This window comes from Electrona antarctica, assembly GCF_951216825.1.
Source record: "Electrona antarctica genome assembly, chromosome: 6".
Lineage (NCBI taxonomy): Eukaryota > Metazoa > Chordata > Actinopteri > Myctophiformes > Myctophidae > Electrona > Electrona antarctica.
This window is the reverse complement of record NC_136811.1, coordinates 17,488,922-17,516,784: the sequence shown is the minus strand read 5'-3', so window position 1 is coordinate 17,516,784 and position 27,863 is coordinate 17,488,922. Positions and strand designations below refer to the sequence as shown.

Sequence of the window (27,863 nt, the reverse complement as noted above, 5' to 3'; positions counted from 1 at the left end):
AAACTTGAATTTAGCCTATTTTAGTGAATGCATTTAACCAACCTGTGGAGTAATACAATGTAACTATCTGTATGGTAGAGTATAGTATGTTAATAGAATATAATTAGTAAGGATATCTCCCTACTCTTCCATTGAGATATTTAGGTCCTGGTGTTGGTAGGACACTTTGCTGCTGCACAAGTAGTACTGCCTAAAGCCTATAATGCAATATCTCCCCTGACCTGACCAAGCAGGGATGACTTATTGGAAGAGTGCTATAGAACTTTTTAGACTCACATGGGAGTCCACAAACAAATGAAAATGTCTACGCCAGGTGCATGCAAGCAGTAAACAGAGGTAAACAAAGGTATACGCTCACTGTGTGGCCAATGAATCCTGAGGAGGATGAGGCATAAATGCAACGACGATGACTGGTTCTGTTCTTATACTATAAAGTCCAATGTATACCCGTAATAAGAGCTTCAAGGTTGTAATGTATTAAAATGACATTCTCGGGTGTAACTCTGCTGCCATCTTTGCTTTAACCAATTAAACCCCATCATCCGTAGTGTGGGAAGAGCTTTCGCTGGAAATAGCCGATCAACAAGCAGTCACAACTGTCATCAGAATAACAGAAAACTAAAGACACTATAGAGCCCTGAGGGACTCCGCTCAACCATATGGTGTGTTTAATATCTTGAGGATTTGTCATGAATTAATTACAGTTGAAATAAAATCAAGGTTCAAGGTAACTTTATTTGTCCCTTTAGAGAAATGTGTCTTGGACATACTGGCTCCCTCATAAAAAGAGAAAGACAAAATCTTAGAATCACTTAGAATGTACTGACTGTATATCTCCTACCCACTACTGTATATCTTTTTAAATTGCATCATGATCATAATATTCATAATACATAATACATTTCTAGTATGTATTGTTGAAATAGATGCTCATATATTGCAATGTTGCTCCGCTGTTTCATATAATGCATATCGACTAGTGCAGCTTTTTCAAGCTTCAGTGAAGCATTGTGCGGTGAGTGCGGTCCTGACATAGACTGTGGCAAATAGGAGTCCTGAACACCTCTATTTGCAGAATGACGATGCCTGTCATTGCATTTGAACCATTTAAGCCATATTTCGGATGGTGTCACATGGCCAGACTAGTCGATCTACAAGATTACAACGCATCGTGCAATGCAACGTACATATGTTGTGAGCTTGCAGATTTGCTATTTTCACTAGGTATTCAAATAAAATAAATTCTCGTATAATGACATAGGGATGGCAGGTTGAAATTGGTTATGCTTGGACCCAGGCACATTGAATTAAACTCTGCATGCGGGAGGGATAATTGTGTTTGTGTCCTGCTGGCATACTGTATGTGTACTGGAAACATTTACCCAACATTAAGGCCCAATTAGTTCTGTCCAGGATGGACGACTTGGACGACAGGTGGTATAGTGGAGGGAGATATACAGTATGCTCATGATGATTGCTGGGCTGACACCCCAAAAACCCTGCAGTTTACTTCTGGGGTGACCCCCCCAGTTTACTTCTGGGGTGACCCCCCCCCCCCCCCATCATCAACAACCTGATGATGATATTGCACCTGAACCTCCAACCTCCACTGGACTGTCAGCCTGTTCCCTATTCTCTTTGATCCTCTCCACACGTGTGTGTGTGTGTGTGTGTGTGTGTGTGTGCGTGCGTGCGTGCGTGCGTGCGTGCGTGCGTGCGTGCGTGCGTGCGTGCGCACTGGGCAGTGAAATGCAGTTCTCCCAATAGGATGTGTTTTTCGTGTGTATGTTTCTGTTTATTTGTGTTGCAATGCAAAATGGCACATAGTGTGTGCGTGTGTGTGTGTGTGCAGTTGTGCATGGTCCCCTGCAGCCCAGAGTAGCAGCTAATGCAGTTATATAACAGGCAGAGCATGCAGCCGGCGTCTGCTGTGTTGTGTCTGTGTGAGTGTGAGTGTGAGTGTGAGCGGCGGGCCAGCCTGCTTACATAAGCCTGTCAGAGTCGTATTGTGGAGAGGATCAGCTGAAGTCAGCTCACACCCACCCAGTGGTGGTGATGGACACCAACCAAGTAGGCTACATTCACACTACTGGAGTATTGGTCTTATCGTCGCTATCAGGAAGAAAACTCTTAACTCCACATTTTTTACTTTTTGTGTTTTTTCGTAAATTAACACCCTATTTGATCATACAGCAGCGTCACACAAAAGTAGCATTTCTACAAGTTCGAAACAGTGTTTCGAACAGTTTTGGACATAATGGTTTCCACCTGATATTATCAATTACCTAAGGCCCATTTAAAATATAATGGTAGTGAAAATAGCAGATCGCCAATTGCATTGTGACTGTGTAGATTTGCCATTGTCACTATTTTTTTTTTCTTTTACATTTCTGGAAAATCTTACAAAATGGCAAAATTGTTAATACAGTAATGCATTGGTATTAAAAAGGAAAAAGAATGCCTTCTAATTTGTGCTTTTGTTGAATATTTTTAAAAGCACATACCTTTTACACAAGTATTTTTAAAAGCAAGTACTCCAATGCCAGGACTTGACCAGTATGCTTTGACTCAAGTACTTTGTGCCCACCACTGGTCTGACCACATGCTGTGTCTTTCCTTCCTCCCTCACAGTCTCTCACTTCTCCCCACTCTCTCTCTCTCTCTCTCTCTCTCTCTCTCTCTCCCTCTCTCTCTCTCTTCGTTTTCCTCTCCCCCCAGTCCTCCTCTTCTTCTATACTTCTGCCCCCCCCCCCCCTTTCCTTCCATCTTCCTTCCCTTTCTTTCTGTTGTCTTTGCGGTGCTGTTGTTCTCAACTCGGGTTAACAAAGGGTGAGTGTGCTGCTGCTGCCACTTGCAGATGTATGGACAACAGCTCGAGTGTGACACGCAATGCATAACTATGCACATTTGGATGAGAGACAGACAGATGGACGGATGGACAAAGAGATGCATTGCTTTTGAAATGTAAACGTATGTTTTCTCATGCCAAAAAAAGCCCCTTTGAATTGAGTTGAATTGAGAATAATGTATGTTGAGACAAATAAAGCGAGAGAGAGGCAGGGACAGAAATGTTTCCTCTCTACTGGAGAGCTGCACAGAATACCATTCCATGATGATGCAGTCCAACTCCAACTGGGTGAAGCTAGAGAATGAAATGGAATTGTTCCAACTTCCAATCCATGTGATGACATTGCTCTCTCTCTATTCCCTCTCTGCCACCCCCCCCCCCCTCTCTCTGTCTCTCTCACACACACACACACACACACACACACACACACACACACACACACACACACACACACACACACACACACACACACACACACACACACACACACACACACACACACACACCACACACACACACGACACACGGCCTCACACACACACACCGCCACCCACATCCTCCATGGGCTGTGTCACCATGGCGATTGTGGATGTGAGTACAGATCAGGTGTGCCCGCCGTGGCGTGACTCACCGTCGCCGCTCACTGGCGGAGCTCTGATGTCAGCTGGCCTTTCAAAGCACCGTCTGATGTCCGGCGGGGGGGGCGTTTAACCCAGGGGTCCTCAAACCTTTTAATTTCAACCCAGAAAGTGTACAGACGGTTCCATCTCAGGATTACAATTCTGTAAGGCTCCATTCGGTTCCCAACTATTAGTATAGGGACCCCCCCTGGAACCCCCTCCAGGACCCCTGGGAGTCATTGACAATGAGAACCACTGGTTTAACCTGCCCCACTTTGTACTTTACCTTTACTGAGGTCAAGCCCTGGGGGGGGGGGAGTGGTCCTTAAGGTGGTCATATAGTAGAAGCAGTAGATGCAGTCGCATCGGGGCCCGCGAGGGGAGGGGGCCCGGCGGCCGCTCCTACCGTAGTAAACTGTAAACGGAAAGAGAGTGTTTAAACTGGGCTGCTTATAACGTAACGTTACAGAGAACAGATGTATTTGCTCCGGTCTGCCCGGTATTGCTGTGAACAGTTTTAGCACTCTGCAGTCACCTGGTAAAGTAGATTTTTGATTCCTTGAACAGTCAAAACAAGACATAAAAGAACCACAGACACTTTCAGAAGAGAGGGCAAGATATATGGAGTAAAGGTGGCATATTGGAAATGGAACCATAACAAACACAACAGCTCCATCGACACTGGAGGAGAGTGAAGTTGCATTCTGGTGAAAGACAACAACAGTAATCATAAAGATGGATACATGCCCACGTTAACTTTACCACTTGATCTGAAAAATGAAGAGACTAATGTAATCAACTTTCCGAATCCCGAAGCTGTCCCATGGGGGGGCCTGGGCTGTCAATCAATCAATTAGGGCCCGTGGAACATTCCAACCGCGCCTGCAGCAGGGTAGAAGGAATATTGTCACATCAGCGGGACAATGCACTGGTTATGATCGTTAAGCTACATGGAACATAACGCAACTAAAACGATGCCTCAAACATGTGACCATTGATACTTTGTTTTTATACATTTCAAATTAGGCTTTAGATATTCTATTGTTTAGGTATTAGTCTTTATGTGGCTTTTTAGTGGGGTTTAGGTAGGTAGGTAGGTAGGTAGGTAGCTCTTTTCAGTATGTTCTCTGTTTTGTCATATCTATGTGGGAATACGGGTGGTGATTTGCTTATTGATTTGCTTATGATATCACATTTATTGATTGGAATGTTCATTACTGACACTGGTATGACAATGTACCAGAAATAAATACATAAAGGGTCATGTTGCATGAGGCAGCTGGTGCAGCAGTGGCTCAAGAGGTTGTTTGAGGAAAATGGAAGGTTCCCGGTTCAATCCCTGGTTTCCCCCATGAGTTATACTCAAGTGTCCCGTCCTTGAGCAAGATACTGAACACCTAACTGCTCGATGAGCAGGTTGTTGGTGCCTTGCCTGGAATGTGTGTGAATTAGTGAATGACATAACGTGCTTTGGATGAAGGTGCTATATGCATAGAATTTGCACCACTTATATACCTTCTTAACATTTTGCAAAAAAGTATAGAGGTAATAATGCCAAAAGGATAATACAAAAATGCCCTGGTGGCTTGTTTCCATTGTGGTCCTGTGTATTCAATCAATCAAGACACAAAGACATGCAATACTATACTATACAATATACAATATATTATTATACTAAGGTTAGAGGAGTGCCCTTGTTGACGGAAGGTTGCCGGTTTGACTCCCCGGACTGAAGTGCCCTAGCTTGAACAAGGTACTTAACCCCCGTAACTGCTCCAGTGGAGCTGTTTAGTGGCCAACAGTAGGGCCCTATTTCTGTCAGAGCTAAACTCCTTATCCCTAAACTTCTTTGCATTTTTTACTATTTTGAAAAACATGTTTGAATAGTTGAAATAGACGATCTACAAGCTCACAGTGTGTTGATATAGATTGGCTAGTTGAACAATTTTAATATGTTTTTCAAAATAGTAAAAAAAAGAAAAGAAAGGCAAACAAGTTTAGGGATAAGGGGTTTAGGGGACGAAAATAGGACCCAAGTGACTGTGTTTGTACTAGTCATCTCCCATTACAACAGCATCAGACTGTGGTTGTACTGGTCAGCTCCCAGTACAACAGCATCAGACTGTGGTTGTACTGGTCAGCTCCCAGTACAACAGTATCAGACTGTGGTTGTACTGGTCAGCTCCCAGTACAACAGTATCAGACTGTGGTTGTACTGGTCAGCTCCCAGTACAACAGCATCAGACTGTGGTTGTAGCCTACTGGTCATCTCCCATTACAACAGCATCAGACTGTGGTTGTACTGGTCAGCTCCCAGTACAACAGTATCAGACTGTGGTTGTACTGGTCAGCTCCCAGTACAACAGAATCAGACTGTGGTTGTACTGGTCATCTCCCATTACAACAGCATCAGACTGTGGTTGTACTGGTCAGCTCCCAGTACAACAGTATCAGACTGTGGTTGTACTGGTCATCTCCCAGTACAACAGTATCAGACTGTGGTTGTACTGGTCGCTCCTGGCCCCGCCGGGGACGACTTGTAAATCAAGCTGTCACTTAATGCCCCAGTGAAATAGTGCTGTGTGCGGCAGGAAATTGTGAAAAGTGAAAAAGACAGTTGTTCTTTCTGACCAAGGAAAGGACTTTCTCTCTGACTGAGAGGAGTCGGACTGTCGGACAGGACCCCCCAGGGCGCCCACAAATTAATTGCGAGTGCACGCAGGCTAATCTTCCGTTAACGCGGTGCCGGTGTGTCGTGTTATGTAATGTTATTGACCGAGGCGGGCGGGAGAACTGCAAGCTAATCATTCTGATCACGCAATAAGAGCGTGTGCTTGTCAAAAAACCCCAAAAACAAATAAACAAACAAACAAAAATGAACAGTCGAGAGCAAGTTGAGCAACACCTCGTACTGCGGGGCATAAATGAAGGCTCGGGAGCGCAACAAGGGCAAAGGAGGAGGAGGAGGGAGGCGGGGTCCACCGGACCTCCTCCTCCTCGTGGTGGTGTGTGGTGAGGAGCGGAGGAGGAGGAGGGGCAGCAGCCCAGCCAGTGCGAGGTGTTTGTTTTTGTTGTTGTGGCGATCAGCTGCATTAAAGTGGCATCGCCGTCCCACCGAAAGAACGGGAACGGGTGTCTGACTTGGACTGTCAACGCAGCGGGAGCACCCTCCGTCTCGGCTCCACACCCTCCCCCTGGCCGGAGAACATCCCCTCCTCTCCTCTCCTCTCCTCTCCTCGGCTCCACCAGAGCAGAGCAGGCAGCGTGAGGAGGGCTGGCTGGCTGGCAGGAGGAGCAGCCAGACACACTCTACTCTACTCTACTCTCTCTGCCCGACGCGACACATTCCAGCCCACTGAGCCCCAGGAAGGAAGGAAATGCGGACTTCTCCTGCCTGCTGCTACTACTAGACCTACTACTATTACACGGGGATAAATGGCTGCATCGGCATGATCGGCTTACTGTAGCAAAGCTGGTAAATATGTATTTGTCTAATAACGCGAAAAATGTGTTGTGTATAATGTAAAGGGACACTTCTGTTCATTTCTGTGCAGCGCCTTTCCTTAGTCTTGTACGTGAAGCTGGCTGTCAGCATGTCTGTGACTGAGACTGTCGGAAACGTCTCTGTGTGAAGTTGAGGTCAGTCAGAGAATCCAACAGTCAGTGACGATGTGTTGAGACAGTACTGCTGCTGGTGATGGTGTGAAGTTATACTAAGCTGCCAATGCCATGCAGCCACTGACACACTGTAACATATAGGCTACGCTACAGTAATAAATTAAGGCCTTTTATATGTTGTGTTGATAGATCTATGATGTGAAGTCGGAGGGTGCATTTATTTGAGACGAATTCGTCTTTATGTATTTGTATATATTTTGATGTATGTATTTGTGATGTCGGGTGTGTGTGTGTGTGTGTGTGTGTGTGTGTGTGTGTGTGTCGCGCTGTCAGACACACAAAAATCACTCCAACGAAATGTCAAAATTGGGCGATTTCTTTGCACGGTTTATCATGTGCATGTGCGTGCGTGCCGCGGTCAGTTGAAAACTATATACCAGTAGCTACATGAAACCCAGCAGCGCTCATATGGTTTACACACACACACACACACACACACACACACGCACTCTGCACTGGCAGTGGCGAGACTGGCGACATAGAGACATCAGTACACTTACATTTCACCCCGATTTCCAGGACACCAAATCAGCCGTTTTTTTAAAGAGACAGACAGTCTCCTGTGCTGAGAGAGAGAGAGAGAGAGAGAGAGGTAAGACAGTTGTAGATTCATGCAATATGCGATCCAGGCCACGTTTCAAACGGGCTACACCTACACTCTGCCAGATTTTTAGGAGATGACATCATGCTTCTTGGCTTTGACTCGGTGGAGGATTGCACTGTTGATGTGCTAGCTGTGTCATGTCCTCTATTAATGTTGGAAAACGTCCACGGGTTGGCCGACATTAATTGTGTTTATCTTGGCTATACCCTAGTAGCTGTAGGCACACACAACGGTTTGTTGAAATGTAAATGCAATGACAATTATGTGCACCCACACCCATTATTCATTTGTATAATAATAATAACAACTTATATATCGCCTTTCAAGAAACCCAAGGACGCTTTACAAAACAGAAAAACAAAAACAAAACTAATTGCCAAAAGCCTGAGTGAACAAAATGTCTCTTCAGTGCAGACTTGAAAGAGTCCAATGTAGGAGTCTGGCGAATCTCCAAGGGGAGAGAGTTCCAGAGGGCAGGGGCTGCCACATGGAAAGCTCTATCGCCGAGGGTCCGCTTTCTTGCGTGACGGATGGTGAGGAACTCCATGTCCAAAGACCTCAGGTTTCCGCTCAGGGGTGTAGTCCTTGAGGAGGTCTGTTAGATACTGTGGGGCAAGGGCATGGAGGGAAATACACTGAGACAATGTGTTTCTGATACTAAGACAGACAGACAGGCAGACAGACAGACAGACAGACAGACAGACAGACAGACAGACAGGCAAACAGGCCTACATAGACAGGGAGACAGATACTGTAGTACAGGGGTCCTCAACTAGAAATGCTGAAGGTCCACTAATAATTTTTGAAAAAGACTAAGGTCCGGTCCCATGAGCGCGGCGCGGGCCACGCAGCGGCCAGCGGAGAGCGGGGCTCTATGCCTGTTTAGTACAGTCACACCAAGGCAAGCTTATACAAATCGGATCCCCTCCCAACCAACCAATACTGGGGTGCAGAGTATGGAAATAGAATGTTTCACAAATATTCCCCTCCAAAAATGCACAGCAAATGAGAGGTATTGTGTTGAGGCACAAAGAACACTTTTATTTTTTTCAAGTTTTTTTTTTATTTGTCCAGGGTCCACAGAGAGGTGGTCCGCGGTCCGGTCGTGGTCCGCGGTCCGGTCGTGGACCGCGGTCCGCCTATTGAGGACCCCTGCTGTAGTAGATAGATTGATAGATAGATATTTGCTTTATAGAGCAGGTGAGACCTGTTATGACGTTCAACAAACTGTGTGATGTCAGTTTATTTTTTTAGAATTTTCCTCTGGGGCACAACCTGCGTCCCCGCGGAGAGACCGGATGTCGGCCCGTTCACTCTTCTTCAGTCCTCTATGTTTTCATACTAACAGCAAACTCTACACGTTGTATACTGGAGTTGCCGACAGATTCAGCTGCGGAGCTCTGAATGTGTCTTGAGAGATTAGTCTATCAGTTAATTGTAATTGAACATGTGCCTGTGTGTGCATTAACACAAAGCTCTACAAGCAGACCCACTCGGCTGCTAAATATAACGCAGTGTGGTCTTTAGTAGCCTATACAGGGCTGCTAATCAGTGTAATGTCCACCTGGAGGTCAATCTCGTCTCACTTCCATCCACGATCGATAGCTAGCTGAACAGCAAAATGAACTGGCCAAGCAGGCAAATCAAATCTGACATCAGGATAGCACGTTGGAACTTGGCAGGGCAACTTCAGATTTTAGCTTACTGGAGAGAGAAGACACGAGACAGCAGCACCCATTTACATGCGCGTGCGTGCGTGCGTGCGTGCGTGCGTGCGTGCGTGCGTGCGTGCGTGCGTGTGTGTGTGTGTGTGTGTGTGTGGAAATGAGCATCTTGACGACTCTTTCTGACTCTGATGCCCCTTTTGGAAATGAGGTGATGCTCTGAAAATGTTCTCCGAGCTTATGAGAACCATCACTGCTCATTAAGTGAGCTGCAGAGAGCGATAGAGAGCGCTTACGTAGCTGTCTGGTGAAGAGGCCAGGCCCGGCTCTTATATGACATCAGTACAGGCCCGGCGCCCCGGCCTTCAGCCACTAGCCCAAGGTAACGGAAGACAATGTTGTTTTTTAACCCACTAAAACCGGGAAAGCATCTGTGTCATTTTAGATTTTAGCTACATTTCATTGCTGTGGGGTACAAACCTTATCTCTATATTACAACTTGTGGGGTTTTTGTCTTGTAAATTAACGCCCTACTTGATCATACTACAGCGTCTGAGCATCACCCGAAAGCACAAATTTACAATTTAGGCATTTAGCCGACTTAGAGTAAGAGTAACATATGGTAATACATCAAATACTTAGAAAAATTGTCATCAAGGATCATAAGCAAGCTAAGAACCTAACATCCGTAACAGTAGAACATCCAAAAATAGCAGATCCACAAGCACACGTTTTGAGCTTGTAGATCTGCTACTTTTTGATACTTTTAATCGTGAAAAGTAAGTGTGGACATATGGTGTGGACGATAATATACAGTACATGTAGCAACATACGCCTTTCAGAAAACTGTATTGAGAAGGCATTTGTAGAATCTGCCTCTGGTCTTCATGGGTAAATACAAGCCAAACAAAGCCACAGTGAGTTCTGCAGTCTCCTTTCCCCTAGTGCCACTGTCTGGGACCATACAGTGAAGCTGCAAAAAGCAGAGTTTAAATTTAACAGACTGCAAGAGAAATTACAGCTTGCTGTACACAGAGTACTGCTATGCCTTGTCATAACTGCATTGAGTGCTGCTTTGGGTAGAAGACTCAGCCCAGACCCAATTTAGTTCTTAAAGGCCAATACATACTCCTTCCGATGTCAGTAAATCGTCCAGCTCAGAAAGGCTTTACGAAGTTTCAGCACATCTGGAGGTGCACAGGTTTACGTGGAAAGCTTCTGAGAACGCCTTTCCCAATGCTCGGAACGACGTCAATTTGTAGTTCCATCACCTCACTTTTCCGAAGAAAACTTCGGCCGTCGAGAAGGAGTATGTATTGCGCTTTATGCCCTTTATTCGGATCACCATTAGCTTCCACAAAGTGGTCGCCCTGTCATGCGATGGTGCACTATCGTGCACCGAAAATAGTCAATCTATATGCTCACAACTTTATGGAATCGAGACTGACCGGCACGCCACTCCATCCAGTGTGGATCAACACCACACATGGCGATGGCTGGAGAGACCAACAGGGACTCAGAGGGACATTCTCTCTTTTGTGAATTTTCAGGATTGTATGACAACATAATCTATTGGATCATCATATAAAAAAAATAATGTTGTAGGCTGCAGTGGATTGCTGCCATTTATGGTTACACCCATATGTGGATGATATGGATGAGAGCTGCCAGTTCGCTCCCGCTTTGATCTTTTTATATCATTGTAACTTGGCAGATATGGGCTTGTTAGGAATAGCTGCCAGGAGGATATAAAGTCGAAAGTGAACATGTGCGATTATCTGTTTTTCTTTCCTGCTTTATGTTCGCCAGTCAGCAGTTTCATTGTCAGTTCCATATACGAACTTGCTTGATATAAAGAGTCCACACAGGCAGCCATCAATTTATGCAGTGAATTTGTTTGAGAGAATGTGTGAGAGATAAAATTAGACCTAACCTGTTGGTCCCAATATTGGCAACCACAGGACATGAACTACTATCAGACAGGTGTGTGTGTGTGTGTGTGTGTGTGTGTGTGTGTGTGTGTGTGTGTGTGTGTGTGTGTGTGTGTGTGTGTGTGTGTGTGTGTGTGTGTGTGTGTGTGTGTGTGTGTGTGTGTGTGTGTGTGTGTGTGTGTGTGTGTGTGCGCGCGTGCACGGGCGTGCATGCGTGCGATCCTCTGTCTCTTGGAACTCTCCCTGGCACGTGCAACCGTCCAGATGGGTCAAGGATCATGTCTTGCCTGTTAACACAGGACTCAACACCTCGCATGTCTAGAGAGTGTTTCACTCACACACACACACACACATCTACACAGATTTAAATGCATGTAATGGCACAGGGTGGTGTGTTGCCCCCCCGCTGCACAGTATTCAGCTGTCTGTCTGTCTGTCTGTCAGACAGACTGAGATACCGGTAGACTACAGTGTTTCTCAACCAACTGTGCCCCCTTTTCTAATATCCAGGTCCCTTACCCCACACCACCCCCCTTTCTGCTGTGAAAATGTATGTATTATTCTTAGAACTTAGAACATCTCACTGAATGAATACCAAATGACACATTCTACATTTAACTGGACTTTTAGAATGTCATTATTAGCCTTCTTTGCGCAGAGAGAAAATAAAGAGAATGAAACGGCTAGTTATGTACTGTATAGTGTATAGGCTATTGGAACATCATCAAACTGTTGTAACTGGGTCTCATTATTGTTCACAAACCGCAATCAAAAGGTGCCGATTTGGTGCCGTTCCCAAACCAGAAGCATTCTTATTAATAGTAGTTACTAAATGCGTATCAAATGCACTCTTTACAGATCCGTTTTTCTGAGTTTGCAGTTCAGTAATAGCTAATTCATCCTAGTGTATTAGAACAATTTCACGATAACTTAAAATCTATAATGAAAACAATAACGATTGTTGTCCCATCCCTAACACACGCACGCACGCGTACACACATATACACACACACACACGCACACGCACATTGGTAAGCGTCGGGGAACATTATTGTAGAACCCCGGGAACATAGGAGTGACCCCAATAGTTCCACTGTTGCTATTTGTGGAACATGGGCATGGAAACATTTGGGAGCCCCTGGTTTAGGCTATAAGCTGCTGTTGGGGTGAAGTTGCTACACAGTAATAAAAGGCAGCACATGGAACCCATGGATATTATGTAGGGTTCCATGTAGGTTGGTTGCTGCTAGAGATGCTCCGATAATCGGCCACCGATCGGTGATCGGCAATTTACCAATCTGGAGAATCCGATCTTTTACACCATTCAAGTGGTATAATGTCAATCAGATATATATAGTATAATATCATTTTGCATCTTTGTGACAGGCCTAAACATTCTCCCCGTCCTCCCCACACACAGGAACGTGGATGTGGGGTTTGACATATAATAGGACGTGTTTTTTTTTAAACATATAGTAATTTTGGAAATATTCAAATTTGCCCCTTACGGTATCGGTATCGGCCGATCATGAGGAAAAACAATCAGTGATCGGGATCGGTCCCAAAAACCCTGATCAGAGCATCCCTAGTTGCAGCACCACCAGCGCTCCTCCAGGGACTGCTGATGGGCGTCATCGGCCCTGTTCACCTGCCTCCTCCAGGGACTGCTGATGGGCGTCATCGGCCCTGTTCACCTGCCTCCTGCTGATGGGCGTCATCGGCTCTGTTCACCTGCCTCCTGCTGATGGGCGTCATCGGCCCTGTTCACCTGCCTCCTGATGGGCGTCATCGGCCCTGTTCACCTGCCTCCTGCTGATGGGCGTCATCGGCTCTGTTCACCTGCCTCCTGATGGGCGTCATCGGCCCTGTTCACCTGCCTCCTGATGGGCGTCATCGGCCCTGTTCACCTGCCTCCTGCTGATGGGCGTCATCGGCTCTGTTCACCTGCCTCCTGATGGGCGTCATCGGCCCTGTTCACCTGCCTCCTGCTGATGGGCGTCATCGGCCCTGTTCACCTGCCTCCTGATGGGCGTCATCGGCCCTGTTCACCTGCCTCCTGATGGGCGTCATCGGCCCTGTTCACCTGCCTCCTGATGGGCGTCATCGGCCCTGTTCACCTGCCTCCTGATGGGCGTCATCGGCCCTGTTCACCTGCCTCCTGATGGGCGTCATCGGCCCTGTTCACCTGCCTCCTGCTGATGGGCGTCATCGGCGCTGTTCACCTGCCTCCTGATGGGCGTCATCGGCCCTGTTCACCTGCCTCCTCCTGATGGGCGTCATCGGCCCTGTTCACCTGCCTCCTGCTGATGGGCGTCATCGGCTCTGTTCACCTGCCTCCTGATGGGCGTCATCGGCCCTGTTCACCTGCCTCCTCCTGATGGGCGTCATCGGCCCTGTTCACCTGCCTCCTGCGTGACTCTTGTTTTGCCTCATTCTATTATTCCTGCGGGAAGGAAGGCAGTTGTGTTTGTCTTTGTGTTTAAAAGTGTTGTCACTTGCCATTATCAATTGCCCTTGCTTTGTCCTGCCAGTTGGTCATTGAGTACAGGCACGCACACGCACGCATGCATGCATGCAAACACACACACACACACACGCGCACACACACACACACTCACGCCCCGTGTAATCCCTGGTGGCTGACGGACACAACCTTTTCATGTTCCTGACACCGGCCATTAATCCTGTTCTCCGAAACACCCGGGAATAATGGAAGCACTGTAGCTCTGGGAGAGCAGAGCGAGCCAGGAACACGGCCTGACACACTCTCTCTCTCACACACACACGCACGCACACACACACGCACCCAAATGGAGACCAGGAGGAGTGCCAGTCTGGAATACTCTTGAATGTTCCACTAGCCTAATAATCTTTATTGCAGTCATTGCCTCCCATTGTAACAAACTTTTGGACTGAATCACGTCTTTAGTGAGGACACGTTGCGGTTAGTTTTGCGGCTGCATGTGGCCTTGTGTGTGTGTGTGTGTGTGTGTGTGTGTGTGTGTGTGTGTGTGTGTGTGTGTGTGTGTGTGTGTGTGTGTGTGGGGAATGCTGCCGCTCGCTGCACTCTCGTATCATCTGGGTCAGTGTGTTGGAGCACTGTGTCTGTGTGTGTGTGTCTGTACTTGTATTACTTGTGAAGACCTTGTGTGTCCCCACAAGTAGGCTATATAGAATGTAGGACAAAAATACAGATTTGCTAAATTCTCCATTCATTGTCAATGTGAATTTAATGTTTGTGTAAGACAAAAATCTACACGAATAGCTGAATATAGGAGGGTTTAGCACCCTTCAAAAAGAAAAAAGGCAAAGATGTTTCGGGAGAAGGGGTAAGAGGGCACTGGCACAAATAGGGCCCTGTATGCCTGAATAACACTAAGGTGCATGCTGGTGTCTTGCACTGACAAATAGCGGATCTACAAGCTCTCATCGGTCACATGTGTCATCATGGCACATTGTGGGCTTGTAGATACCTTTCAGCTTTTAGGCTCATGGTTCAAAATGGCAAAAATACATTTATAAAATTACTGTCAAAATGCCAATGTCCTCACAAGTATAGCAATACAAACCTGTGAGTGTGTGTGTGTGTAGTCTATCAGTGCCTTCCTTGGCCTAGGCCCAACCCCTATCCCAAGCCAGTGTTCTCTCACTCTTATCGTGGCAGTGGCAGATAGAGTTTCCTTTGCCTCGGCTGGCGCTATACACACCCAGCAGGAACTAGGAGAGGGGACAACAGCCAGGTTTCACCAGGTTACTGGCTCTAAACGACAAGCCTACATGTGGTCATAACAGTTAATCGTTACCTGCTGCTGCACTGCTTGCTAGCCGGCTGTTTTGTCAGGGTGTGCTCTCAAAGCTAGACTAGGAGGTCATTAAGGTAATATATAATATATATATGTGTATATATATATATACACACTGTACATAGCAACAACAACAACCCAAAAATATATTACCCAAATGGAACAATTTAAAAAAAAGAATTACCCCAAGCGTCTTTTTCTGGTTGTTCTGTTAAAAAAAATAGCCATTGTTGTCCAATGGCTGACCGATATATTGGTTTATTTTTCTTTCCGTTTGTCTGTTTAAGTACAGGTGGGGATTTTTTTGCATGTTGGCCACTGTTGTGCAATAGTTCCAGCACTGCTACTGTGTGTTCCCCACCACAGGTATGTGTGTGGCAGGGTTTGGCCTCGGTGAGGCATAGTGTTAATACCAGGGAGAGGCCCACAGTCAACTGATCGCAGAGAGAACAGCTCATGCCGTGTCTCTGCACATACAGTACAGGTTAGTGAATGAAGTGCTGGGCCAGGTGTTTACTACTGTACTAGAGGTGGCGCGCTGCCTTCACAGATCACATACACAGACGCATGCCAAGATGTTTCATCGATTGGCCTTGGAGGCAAAGTATTATGTTTCACTGCTACTGTAGATAATATCTCTCTCACTTGTGCTTTCCAATCTGGTTTTGCATTCCTTTTCTCCCTCGCTTTTTTCTGTCTTTGTACCTCTCTCTCTCTCTCTCACACACTCACACACACACACTCACACACACACACACACACACACACACACACACACACACACACACACACACACACACATCATTTTCACACCGTCCCAGTGTCTATTCTCCACACAAAGTTACTTGTTAATTAAAGATGTATTGTGGCTTGTCTCTAACTCGGGGGATGCATTTCCTCCACCACCCACATGTTCTAGCCTGTACTTAACTTTCTGGCAATCATTGCACTAGATTTTGTGTTATTTATCTCTTGAACGTGTCCACCCATCATCACCGTGCGTGCGTGCGTGCGTGCGTGCGTGCGTGCGTGCGTGCGTGCGTGCGTGCGTGCGTGCGTGCGTGCAGAAAAGATAGGCCTGTCACAATGATTACATACAATCACATACATTACAAAATCGCAATTATTTTAGATAATCGCAATTATTTATTTTGCATAATCTTCATAATAATTGAAAACATTTTTAAACATTCTCCAAAAATAGTGGAAATAACGTAAATAGAGTGTAAAATATTAAATATGGCGTACTTTGGCCATAATACATTATTTCTTTTGATTATTGGTATTGTTCATTGTCTACAATTGTCTACATTGTTAATTTGTTTACAAATCCTAAAACTGTCAATCGCAATTATTTCGTATAACAATCGTCAAGTAAAATGTCATAATGGTGACAACCCTGGAGAGAGCTGGGGAATACAGGATGGTTTTGCCTACTCTTTATTCAACGCTGCTCATAATTCTGCAGACTGAAAAGGCCTTTTGTGAGGACTCGTTGCTGTTAGTTTTGGGGCTGTGGCGTCGTGTATGGGGAATGCTGCTCGTATCATCTGGGTTAGTGTGTTGGAGCCGTGCGCGTGTGCGTGTGTGCGTGTGTGTGTGCGTGCGTGTGTGTGTGTGTGTGCGTGCGTGTGCGTGTGTGTGTGTGCGTGTGCGTGTGTGTGTGTGTGTGTGCGCGTGTGTGCACGCCTTGGCCTCGGCCCAACCCCTGTCCCGGGCCGGTGTGTTTGTTCTCTCTCTCCTACGATGGCAGATAGAATTTCCTTTGCCTTTGGCTGGCGAGTGGTCTCTGGATGCACCTGGAGTTGTGTTACGTAATGCTACGCACACAGCCCTGCAGGAAGGAAGAGAGGGGACAACGGCGAGATTTCACCAGGTTACCTACTACTGCATGGCTCTAAGACTGGGTCGTCATAACGGTTAATCATTACCTGCTGCTGCACCGCTTGCTGGCCAGCTGTTATGTCAGGGGTGTGTTCTCAAAGCGGAGGTCATTTGGCACTGAACTTCATCTTGCTGAATTTGGAGCTTAGTAGTAGTAGTAGTAGTAGTAGTAGTAGTAGTAGTAGTAAGGTCTATTCAGACGGGCAGCGACTGACGCGCCTAGTAATTCATTTTCAATGAGAGGCGAGCGTTTATTTTGGACATGCAGAAAAGTTGAGGGGCGAGCAATTATGCAAGCATAATTACGGGGCCGCGGTCTCGTGAAATTGTCTCACGCGTTCTCGTTTCGTGCACATGCTGGATTGTGTTGAGTTCATTTTTTTTTTTACGCAGTGCGAGTCGCGTGGCGCGCCCCTCATGAGCAGACCTGTCGTTGAGCCAGGCGACAATGTCTGTGTCACGCGCTGCCTGTCTGAAAATACCTGTAGTCCTCGTAGTAGTAGTAGTAGTAGTACTAGTACTACATATCTTCCTATGCCCAGGTCACTCAGGTTAGCTGACCTGGGACACCACAAACTGAACTAGCCTAGAACGAGCCTTTGACACATACAGCTCCCCTGCACCATTGGTTCTCCAACGTTTCCTGTCAAGGACTCGCTAGCATTTTCCTTTGCCCGGTTTCGCTTTGGTTCTTATCAGTTCGTTCATGTATCTGATTCTGGGGAAGAAGCTTTTTTGCAGTCTGTTTCCAGTGGCTTTGAGACTGCGAAAGCGTTTTCCATGCGGCAGCATCTCAAACAACCTGCGGTTGAGATGGCTTGGGTCCTTCATAATTCCACGAGCTTTGCTGACACAATACACGTTCGTCATACAGGGCTTCGATGGGGGGGAGATCACATCCGCTGATGCGTTCGGCTGTCCGCACAACCCTCTGCATTGCTTTGCGGTTGAGGTCGGTGCAGCTGCCATACCAGGCAGTGAAGCAGCCAGTCAGGATGCTCTCTGTGATGCCTCTGTATAAAGCTTTTAGGACATTGGGCCCATGCCAGCTTTCTTAAGTCTCCTCAGAGGCATTGTTGTGCAATGCCTGTACTGGCCAGGTGAGATCCTCAGTGATGTGCACCCCTGAACTCTGAACTCTGTGACCCCATCTGGATGGGAGAGTGGTGTCTGGGAGGTCGAAGATCAGCTCTTTTGTTTTGTCAATGTTGAGAGCCAGGTGTGTGTATGTATTTTGTGTGCATATTATTAGCCACTATTGTGTAATTGTTTTAGCACTGCTACTGTGTGTTCCCCACCACAGGTATGTGTGTGGCAGGGTTTGGCCTCGGTGAGGCATAGTGTTATACCAGGGAGAGGCCCGTACTCAACTGATCACAGAGAGAACAGCTCATGTCGTGTCTCTGCACATACAGTACAGGTTAGTGAATGAAGTGCTGGGCCAGGTGTTTACTACTGTACTAGAGAGGTGGCGCGCTGCCTTCACAGATCACATACACAGACGCATGCCAAGATGTTTCATCGATTGGCCTTGGAGGCAAAGCATTATGTTTCACTGGTACTGTAGGTCTCTCTAAAATCCCTATTTACTCTCTACCTCTCTCTCTCTACCCCCCCCCCCCCCCCCCCCCCCCCCCCTCTCTCTCTCTCTCGGTCCCAGAGTGCACCCAAGCACCACAACACCCTCCAATAACACATCATTTTCATAACCTCCCATGCAGTGTCTATTCTCCGCTCACAATGTTTTGTTGATTAAAATGTATAACTCGGGGGCTTGACTGTCCTGGCTCCACCAAAATATTTATATTTCGGGTTTGTTTTTGCATTGACTTTCTGGCAATGGTTTCACGAATGATTTTAATGCTATTTATCTCTTGAAACCGCCCACCTACAGTACCACCAGTCTCTGTACCTCTCATTGTGTGTGCGTGTAAGTGTGTGTGTGTGTGTGTGTGTGCGTGTGTGGTGGCTTAAACAGCCAGTGAGGATTGGAGGAGATTTCTGCTTGGGGGGAGGCGGGCTTTAGGGGAAATCCTCGAAGCCGTGCCGTCCCGCTGCTGAGCCCATCCAGACCGCGGGCGACACTCCAACAATCATGGCTTGTCACTCAAGCAGGGCTGTGGATGGAAGCGGGGGACCCTTATAGCCCCCAGCCCCTTCCCGCCCCATGCAAAGCCCTGTGAAATCCCTGGCATGGTCCTAACAGCAGCCCCTGATGTGCTGTCTCCCATGTCTCAGAGCGCTGCCAGCCCAGCGTCTCGGCTGCACCCTGGCTTTGAGGATGACTTTGGCTCCCTGATTTGCTGCTGCTGCTGCATCCGGGAAGCCTCCTGTCTGCTTGTGGCTTGTTGTGAATGGTGAGTTCTGTTTCTTGTTGGGGGGGCTTCTTCAACACCACATCCGAAGTCCTGTGTCACAGTCTGCTGTGCTGTGCTGTGCTGTGCTGTGCTGTGCTGTGCTGTCCTGTGCTGTGCTGTGCTGTGCTGCACATAATGTTGAGATCCTTCAGGATTTTTACGATTCCGGTTGCTTAACGGTCCGATTCCTTAACGTTTCCCTTTAACGGTTTCTATAAGGGGTTGCATGGACCCTTACGGGTAGGGATGTCCCGATAGACTTTTTTTGTTGACCAAATAAGGGCCGATCCGATACTTTTCCGATACCCAGAGATGGTCAGTATTTGAAATACATACAATTTGAAATACTTTTTTTGTATTTAAAACACATTGTAAATGTATTTTTGAACTATTTTCAAATACAGAAAATACGCATTTTCTGTATTTTCAAATACAGAAAATACTTTTTTACCATACCTTTCTGTATTTTCAAATACTGCCCATCTCTGCCGATACCGATACAGTATCGGGACATCTCCACTTACGGGTCCATTTGGTTCCATTTGTACACTCAGAGTTAAACCATTTTGGGCGGGAACCCCTTTTGGTGTTTTAAACATGATGTTATAATTTAGCTATTGAAAAATAGCAGATCTACAAGCTCATAGCGTGCCACCGAGTGGCGCGCTACGAGCTTGTAGGTCTGCTATTTTTGAAAAATCGTGAAAATATTTATTTCAGAAAACTGAAGGATTTAGAAGAATTTATTTAAAGGAGCATTCAGTGATTTGGGTGATTTGGAAAAAAACCTGGTCCACCCGGTAACAAGATGTGCACATGCACACGCTCTACAGTGGGGGAAGTACAACAGACCAACAGCACGTGCACCAATGCCCGCCCCACTCGATCATGATTGGAAGAAGGCCCCTCTCATCCTGATTGGATGAAGGCTTTGACACCCAAAGCCCAAACCGAAACTAGGGTTTTTTGACCACTGGGGACAGGGAGGAACTCCTTTATAATTATGGTCAGCACACTTTATAGTAGGGAGGATTATCCAAAAAATAAGAAAAAATAAGTGATATTTGAATTAAGTGAAATCACTGAATATACCTTTAAATTTCGAGGTCAGGCCTAAATGGGTTAAGATGGTCCTTGAAAGGAGAAAGTTTGAGAACCACTGGTATGCAATTGTAGAGCAGACGTGAAGTCCACATACCAGCTCTGACTGTGATTAAAGCATTTCCGGACAACTGTTCCAGATATGTTCCCAGCCCATTCTAATTGCACTGGTTCTCAATGATTTATAGTTTACACTTTACAGGTGTGTGGGTCCTATTGGTTCCATTTATATATACTAAGATCTAATTTAACACCTGAAGACCTTACAGTGTAGATAGAGGTGTCAGAGGTAAAACAGGTATCAAATGGGGGTCAGTCATTGGCGGCTTGGCCATAATCCATAACCAAACTGTGGAATAAATAAAATGGCTGAGATTCACTCCTCCAGTGAGTGGCAGTGCCATTAAATAGTGCAGACGTTGAGTAAATCAACAATGCATGCAGTATGTACTGTATGTCATATAGCTGTGTGTGTGCGTGTGTGTGTGTGTGCGCGCGCGCGCGCGTGCGTGCGCGTGCAGAGGCCCAGCATTGTCAGGTAAGGTCATATGCAACACACATCTTATTTTAGATGCTTTTTAATTATGCAGAGCGGTGGCTGGGGAGGGAAGGTCATTCCCTCCTCGCTCACCCTCCTGTTGAGCCCAGCAGTGGTGGACCAAATACTTGCACGTTTTTACTTAAGTAAGATGTAGAAATACTCTTGGTACAAAGTATTGGTATCAAAATGTACTTTAAGTACCTAAACTAATTATGCAGAATGTTTTCAAAAGCGTAAAATGTAATATAATAATAATAATAATAATAATATTACATTTTATTTATAAGGAGCCTTTCAGGACACTCGTACAAGAAGTTAAAAACAGTCGATACAAAACACTGTTTCAAAGCAAGAGCAAACAATAATGGTACAGCTTGCAGCAGAATTATACAAAATCCTTTCAAAATAGCAGATCTACAAGCTCACAATGTGCCGTCCCTGACTCCCTATACAAGGTTACAATGTATCCCCATTTCTTTTGCCATTCCATTTGTATGTGTGTGAAAAGAGTAATAGAGAACTTGAGGAGGTACGTTTCCACAGCATGTTTGTGAGTGTTTGTAGTAGATATGTGTGTGAAATGGTAAATGGTGCATTTATATAGCGCCTTTATCCAAGGCGCTTTAGACTGTGTGTGTGTGTGTGTGTGTGTGTGTGTGTGTGTGTGTGTGTGTGTGTGTGTGTGTGTGTGTGTGTGTGTGTGTGTGTGTGTGTGTGTGTGTGTGTGTGTGTGTGTGTGTGTGTGTGTGTGTGTGTGTGTGTGTGTGTGTGTGTGTGTGTGTGTGTACACACACACACTGTACCATCCATAGAAAATATGGACGAAGGCAGCCTGTGATGTCAGATCCCTTTTGAAGCGAGGGCCTGGTCTTCATGCTGTAGAACCAGTGGAACATCATGGTAATTGAAAGATGACTCTAAACTAGCGACTGAAAGCATAACGTATTTATGACAACGTTTACTAAACTATCAAGTGTAATCATCCATTGGGATTAATAGCATGAAACGGCTTCTGCAACCAGCAGGAGTGGAAGTGGCAACACCCTCTAGAGGCCATTAATGAGAGCTGCAGCGTTTTAATGGCTTCCTCATTGGCTTCATTGAAAAAAAAAGATCCTTGCCACCTGATACAGGTACACACACACACACACACACACACACACACACACACACACACACACACACACACACACACACACACACACACACACACACACACACACACAGAGTGTATGGGGCTGTTAATGTGCATGTTTGTGCTGATGCCTTCATATCGCAGACCCATGCGAGGGCGTCTGCTCTACCTAATTGAAGGTCAATATTTGCATGAGCATTCCTACAGACCTTCAGACCAGACCAGACCAGGCCAGGACTGGACTGGACTGAACACAGGCCGGCTGTGTGTCCCTAACTAGGCCTGGAAGTGCCTGTCATGGTGCGTGTGCACACACGCACGCACGCACGCACGCACGCACGCACGCACGCACGCACGCACGCACGCACGCACGCACGCACAACGTGATAATGATGAGGTGGGTCGGACCTGGGGCCTGCCTGCTGCTGTGTTCCATCATCCGACAACACACCGGTTCGTGCACCGGGTGGATTTTCCACAATCCCAATTTGGTAGTTGCTTGCGCGTTTATTATTTGAAATTAGCGGATATTTTCAAATAGCCGATGTATATGACGATACGACATAATAGCCAATGTGGCCTATTGTTGCTTCTTGGGCTTTGTTTTCATAGGCCTGGTTGATTGTTTCTCTGGGAAACACAGGTCTGAGGCCTGCTGTGTGCCATCAACACATCATGTAGCCTATACCTGTTGGATATTCCAGCATCCCCAATTTGAATCAGAGACAGCAGACCTTTTTTTCGTGGGCTGCCATAGTTGATGTGATGAACTAGTAGGGTAAACACAGGTGTTACCAATGCTACTAATTGAGGCTCTGTTCCATTTAGTGTAGCGGAGGCTTTCCAGTGAACCATCCTGTATAATTGCCTAACTCTTGTTTGACCTGAATGGAACACCACCATAATTAGTATCATTAGTAACACCTGCGTTTACTGTACCCTACTATTTCATGTAAAAATGCATGGCTGCTTTGAAAAAGGTATTGAGTATGAGATTCAGAACATTCAGATCATTGTATTGTTAAAAAGGTAGAGCTCTATATTACGATGGTAATAATCAAAAGTCACGTTGCAGGTAGATTTAATGCCTCGCCAATTTCACATTTCTTTTGACACAATGTCCAAATGGCTTTTATCATTGTCAGTTGTAATTTTCTCCGCTGCCTCGGACAGTTTGTTCAGTCGCTCCCTCAATCATGGTTTCAATCGTCTGAATTCCTTTCTCCATCTCCGATAGAAACCATAATGGAGGTTTTCTCAGACGAGGCACTTCCACCATGGGCTCTCCTCCGTTGGCCTGCTTTGTTTTGTCGTCTTTTTCACTTTTTTCCAGCGGCATATTTTATACAGCTTGCTTTGGATCCTACAGGCCTGTCACAATTATTGCATTATTGCATAATCACAATTAATTGAGGTAATCACAAAAATGTTTTGCATAATCCTCAATCATTTCCATATTGATTTTTAAAAAAAATATATTTTCAAACATTTTTCAAAACTAGTGAAAATAGCAGATCTTCAAGTGACGCACTTTTGGAACTATCCACACAACACCTTTTCTTCGATTGAAAGTCTGATAGGGAAATCTTAGATTGAGTCATATAAGAACTATAGTATATTCCAAAAATAAACAAATCGGCCCCTTGATTCTGTCAGGCATGTGACTCTGTATCGTTTATGTTATTGAGTTACATTTGATAATGTCTGTGTTTGGAGATTACAATTTCTTTCTTACTCTTTGGATAAATTAGGACTTTTTCACCGTCCGCTTCATGTGCATTAGAGAGTAAAATCTCTTTGCTGATTTGTTTATTTTTGTTACACAGTTCTTATACGACACAATCTAAGATCAAATGACCCTATGGGATTTTCAATAGAAAAAAAAAAAACTCTGTGACCCAGGACGATGGCGTCTAGTGGCAGTGATGTCAGACATCAGTTTGCTATTAACTTTAACCTGTGTGACAACAACATTTTTTAAAGACTTCAGTAACGCAGTCACAGAACTTCTGAGTGATGTAGTAATGGCCACCATTTATTTTCTACACTACATTTCCCTAGAAGAGAGTTGCCTACACTTTACTTCTCTTCACGCTTTTCAAATTTAGCCCACGACAGCCATATTTAGTATTTAGTATAGTATGCCAATGTAAAACAAATCTGGCCAGGCTATACTGAGGGTGGCAAAAACTTTCCTTTGAATCAGTATTTGGATGATGGTTGTAAACCCTATTTTGGAGCCCAAAAATAGGTCACAAACCAACTTCTCCTCAATCCTCACATGACAAGTCAAGCAGTGTGTGTAGTAATAACCTCAGGTCCCAGGACAAGAATAAATTGCCTCATTTGGTCCGTGGGGCTGAAAGAGAGTTTAAGACTCCCTGGTGTGTATACAGACTTCCAGAGTACCACTTGCATGCCTGTTTAGAGTGTTTGTGTACTGCATTATGCTTCATTATTTGTGCTCCGGTACGATGGGTCCGCACGGCTGGAACTAGCCAATGTATAAGATCTTGTGAGCTTGTACATAGTCTATTTCCGCCACACTAGACCGGCCGGTGCACAACAAAGAATAACATCTTCAGAATCGCCCGCCGTGGGGCCCATCATGGCCCTGAGACCGAGTCAGATGACTTGGCTTGTTTTGAGTTTCCTCGACAAAAAGACAAGTCACCCTCACCCACTGGAGCCGGCTGGGGTCTCATATGACATCTTCAAAAGAATTGTCACAGTGTCACTGACTGGCAGGCTGGCTGGCTGACTGGCTGGCTGACTGGCTGGCTGGCTGGCTGACTGACTGACTGACTGGCTGGCTGGCTGGCTGGCTGGCTGGTGGAACGGGGCAGTATGTCATGCAGGAGGTATCTTTTCTGCTGTGCTGTCCATCAACGCTGTGTGTGTGTGTGTGTGTGTGTGTGTGTGTGTGTGTGTGTGTGTGTGTGTGTGTGTGTGTGTGTGTGTGTGTGTGTGTGTGTGTGTGTGTGTGTGTGTGTGTGTGTGTGTGTGTGTGTGTGTGTGTGTGTGTGTGTGTGTGTGTGTGTGTGTGTGCACGCGTGTGCGTGTCTCTCTCCTTTTGACAAAAATATGTCCTTGGACCAGGTCATTTGCCATTCATTATGGTTCACCATTGGCATCTGATATCAAGTAGGCTATTTATTATTGATAACTTTAATGCCCCAACTTTCTTACAGAATATATTCTCAAAGCCCCCATTGTTTTTCTAGAGATTGACTGCCATGTCATTTCAAATCCAACGCTTAACTGCCATTGACATACTGCATACTTGGTGTTTTCAGTGTTTACGATAGAGGGTGCTCTTCCGCAACTTAATCTACGGCTTCCTGATTAGAGGACAAACAAACAAAACAAATCCAAGATGGTTTAGTAGAGTATTATAGGATTTATAAAAAATAAAATGTTCTCTGCTTTCTGTTCCCAGACAGCGTTTGTGGTGAAAACAAGCTATATTCAGCTGCCAATAAAGAACGGAACATTGCGGTAACACACTTTCCCTCTCCCCAAGAAAGTAGAAACTCTCTTCTTTGGTTTGAGATATTTGGTGTTTACATACCGGTAGTCATAGAACAAAATATTCTCTGGGTCTTGATGCCAGTAAAAATGCTGGCAGTGGAATAAACTGTTCAAGTGTACCCTTTTTTTAATGCAAATAAATAAAACGTCTCTGTCGGGTGGTGGGGTCAAGACGCGTTTCAAGGCTGCGGATCTGCCATGGTCGATGCTTTTAGTATGATCAAGTCGGGTGCTTAAAAAAGTTAAAATATAAGGTAAGAGATAAGAGGTTTCTGCCCGACAGCAACAAAATGATATGAGTGTTAAAAAAAGTCCCTGCTTTGGAGGCCCAGTCATGGCATACATATATTGATGTTGAATGTCCCATCCCCTCCATGCCACCAGAGGATATAACCCAGTCCGCTCCACACTGCCGCAAACAAGCTTGCCTTTTGTGACGTTGCAGAAGGGGAGAGAGGGCTCGGTACCCAGGCTTTCATTTTCGTCGGCGCAAAAAAAAAATGAAAGCCTGGGGAAACGCATTGGCCGCTCTGGTCTAGAAGTGGGAGTCAACCCTTTCGGGTGGGCGTCGCTCCAAATTATGTGACGTAGCGCTGCACTGGGGGGAGGAGGGACCGGGGCTGACGGACAGATCAGTGAACCAATCAGGGCGTGCGCAAATCTCAGACACGACCCGCCCCTCTAGACCAAAAACCTAACACGTTAGCTCAGACTACATTTTCTACACAGTCTTTGGTATGACCTGGCCGGGGATCGAACCCCGACCTCCCAGTTTTTCAGGACGGACACTCTAACCACAAGGCCACTGTGGTGGGTATTTAGGGACCTGACCCACAGTATGAGAACCACTTACATACGGTATGGTAGATTATGCAAGAGATAGGCTAATTGTGATGACCTCAAACGCCAGCGATGAGACGGCTATGTAAGAACGGAGACAGCCGGGCCGTACTCCCTGTGTTTAACCTCAGAGGTGCCGACGCGGCCAGAGCCCATGCAGCAGAGCCATGGTCATAATGGGGAAAATAAATAAACAGCTGATAAGAAATTGTGCCGCTAGCTATCTAGCTACGCAGCGGTGCTCAGGTTGTTTACGGAGCACTCCTAGGATATTATATTAAAGTCACGGCTGCTTTCACCACCTCTGGCGGGGGAGGGGAGAGACGGAGGGAGGGTCTGAGGCCAGGGTCAGGTTTGACTTTCCTCCAGTGGTGAAAAATACCTAAGTACAGTACTTAAGTACAGTTTTGAGGTATTTGTACTTTACTTGAGTATTTCCTATTTCCAATACTTTTACTTCTACTCCGCTACATCTCGGATCCAAATATTGTACTTTTACTCCACTACATTTATTTGAAAAAAATGTTGTTACAACTGTTAGTTCATACATTTGGATTTGTGTTACAAAATATACATTAACCACTTCAGCCCTATCTGCTATTTTCGTTGTAGCAGAGTATTTCTACATTGCAGTATTGATAATAGATCAGCTAAAATGTTTTTAAATAGTACAAAATGGCAAATACGTTTAGGGATAAGGGCTTAGGTGTGGCGCAAGATATAGGGCCCTAAAGCTATTTCACTTTGATCCATAGGGTGGTGTATGTGTGTCTAATGATGTGTCGTTGTTGTGTGTAGCATTATATGGTGTGTTATTGTGTGTAGTTGTGCGTGTATCTGGTGACTGAAGAAAAAAGGGTTGCAGCAGCGAGAAGACGGCTGTTCATGCACCCTGGGGGGTGTGTGTGTGTGTGTGTGTGTGTGTGTGTGTGTGTGTGTGTGTGTGTGTGTGTGTGTGTGTGTGTGTGTGTGTGTGTGTGCGCGCGCCGTTATGTAATCATGCTGTCCCCAACAACCTCAAGCAGTCAGCAGTCCCTGTGTTCTCTCCCAGGTAGTTCCCTCCTTATTCTCTCTCTCTCTCTCTCTCTCTCTCTCTCTCTCTCTCTCTCTCTCTCTCTCTCTCTCTCTCTCTCTCTCTCTCTCTCTCTCTCTCTCTGATTGGTTGTTCCACAGTGTTGTTGCTGTGTCAGCAGTTCTCCCACCAGGGGAACGACCCCAGAGAGAGGAGGTCCCCTCATCCACACACAGTGACACTTTAATATGCCTAATGGCTCGCTCGTCCTCCAAGGACTAGCCTTGGTTGCGCCTTAGCACATTGTATCATGT

At 45.9% G+C, this 27,863-nt stretch overlaps 1 protein-coding gene across 4 annotated transcripts in view; it reads left to right on the top strand.

The window, feature by feature from the left end:
- The first annotated feature begins 6,503 nt into the window (after positions 1-6,503).
- Positions 6,504-27,863, top strand: part of hivep3b (HIVEP zinc finger 3b) — a 78,272-nt gene continuing 56,912 nt past the window's right edge. For 2 of the 4 annotated variants that reach the window (XM_079504010.1, XM_079504007.1), the window contains exons 1-2: positions 6,504-6,943; positions 19,271-19,389. The gene's annotated coding sequence lies outside the window, so the exon portion shown is untranslated. Of the gene's footprint in view, positions 6,944-16,995; positions 17,120-18,335; positions 18,453-19,270; positions 19,390-27,863 lie in introns of those variants that run through there. The other 2 variants (XM_079504008.1, XM_079504009.1) reach the window with 2 other exon arrangements.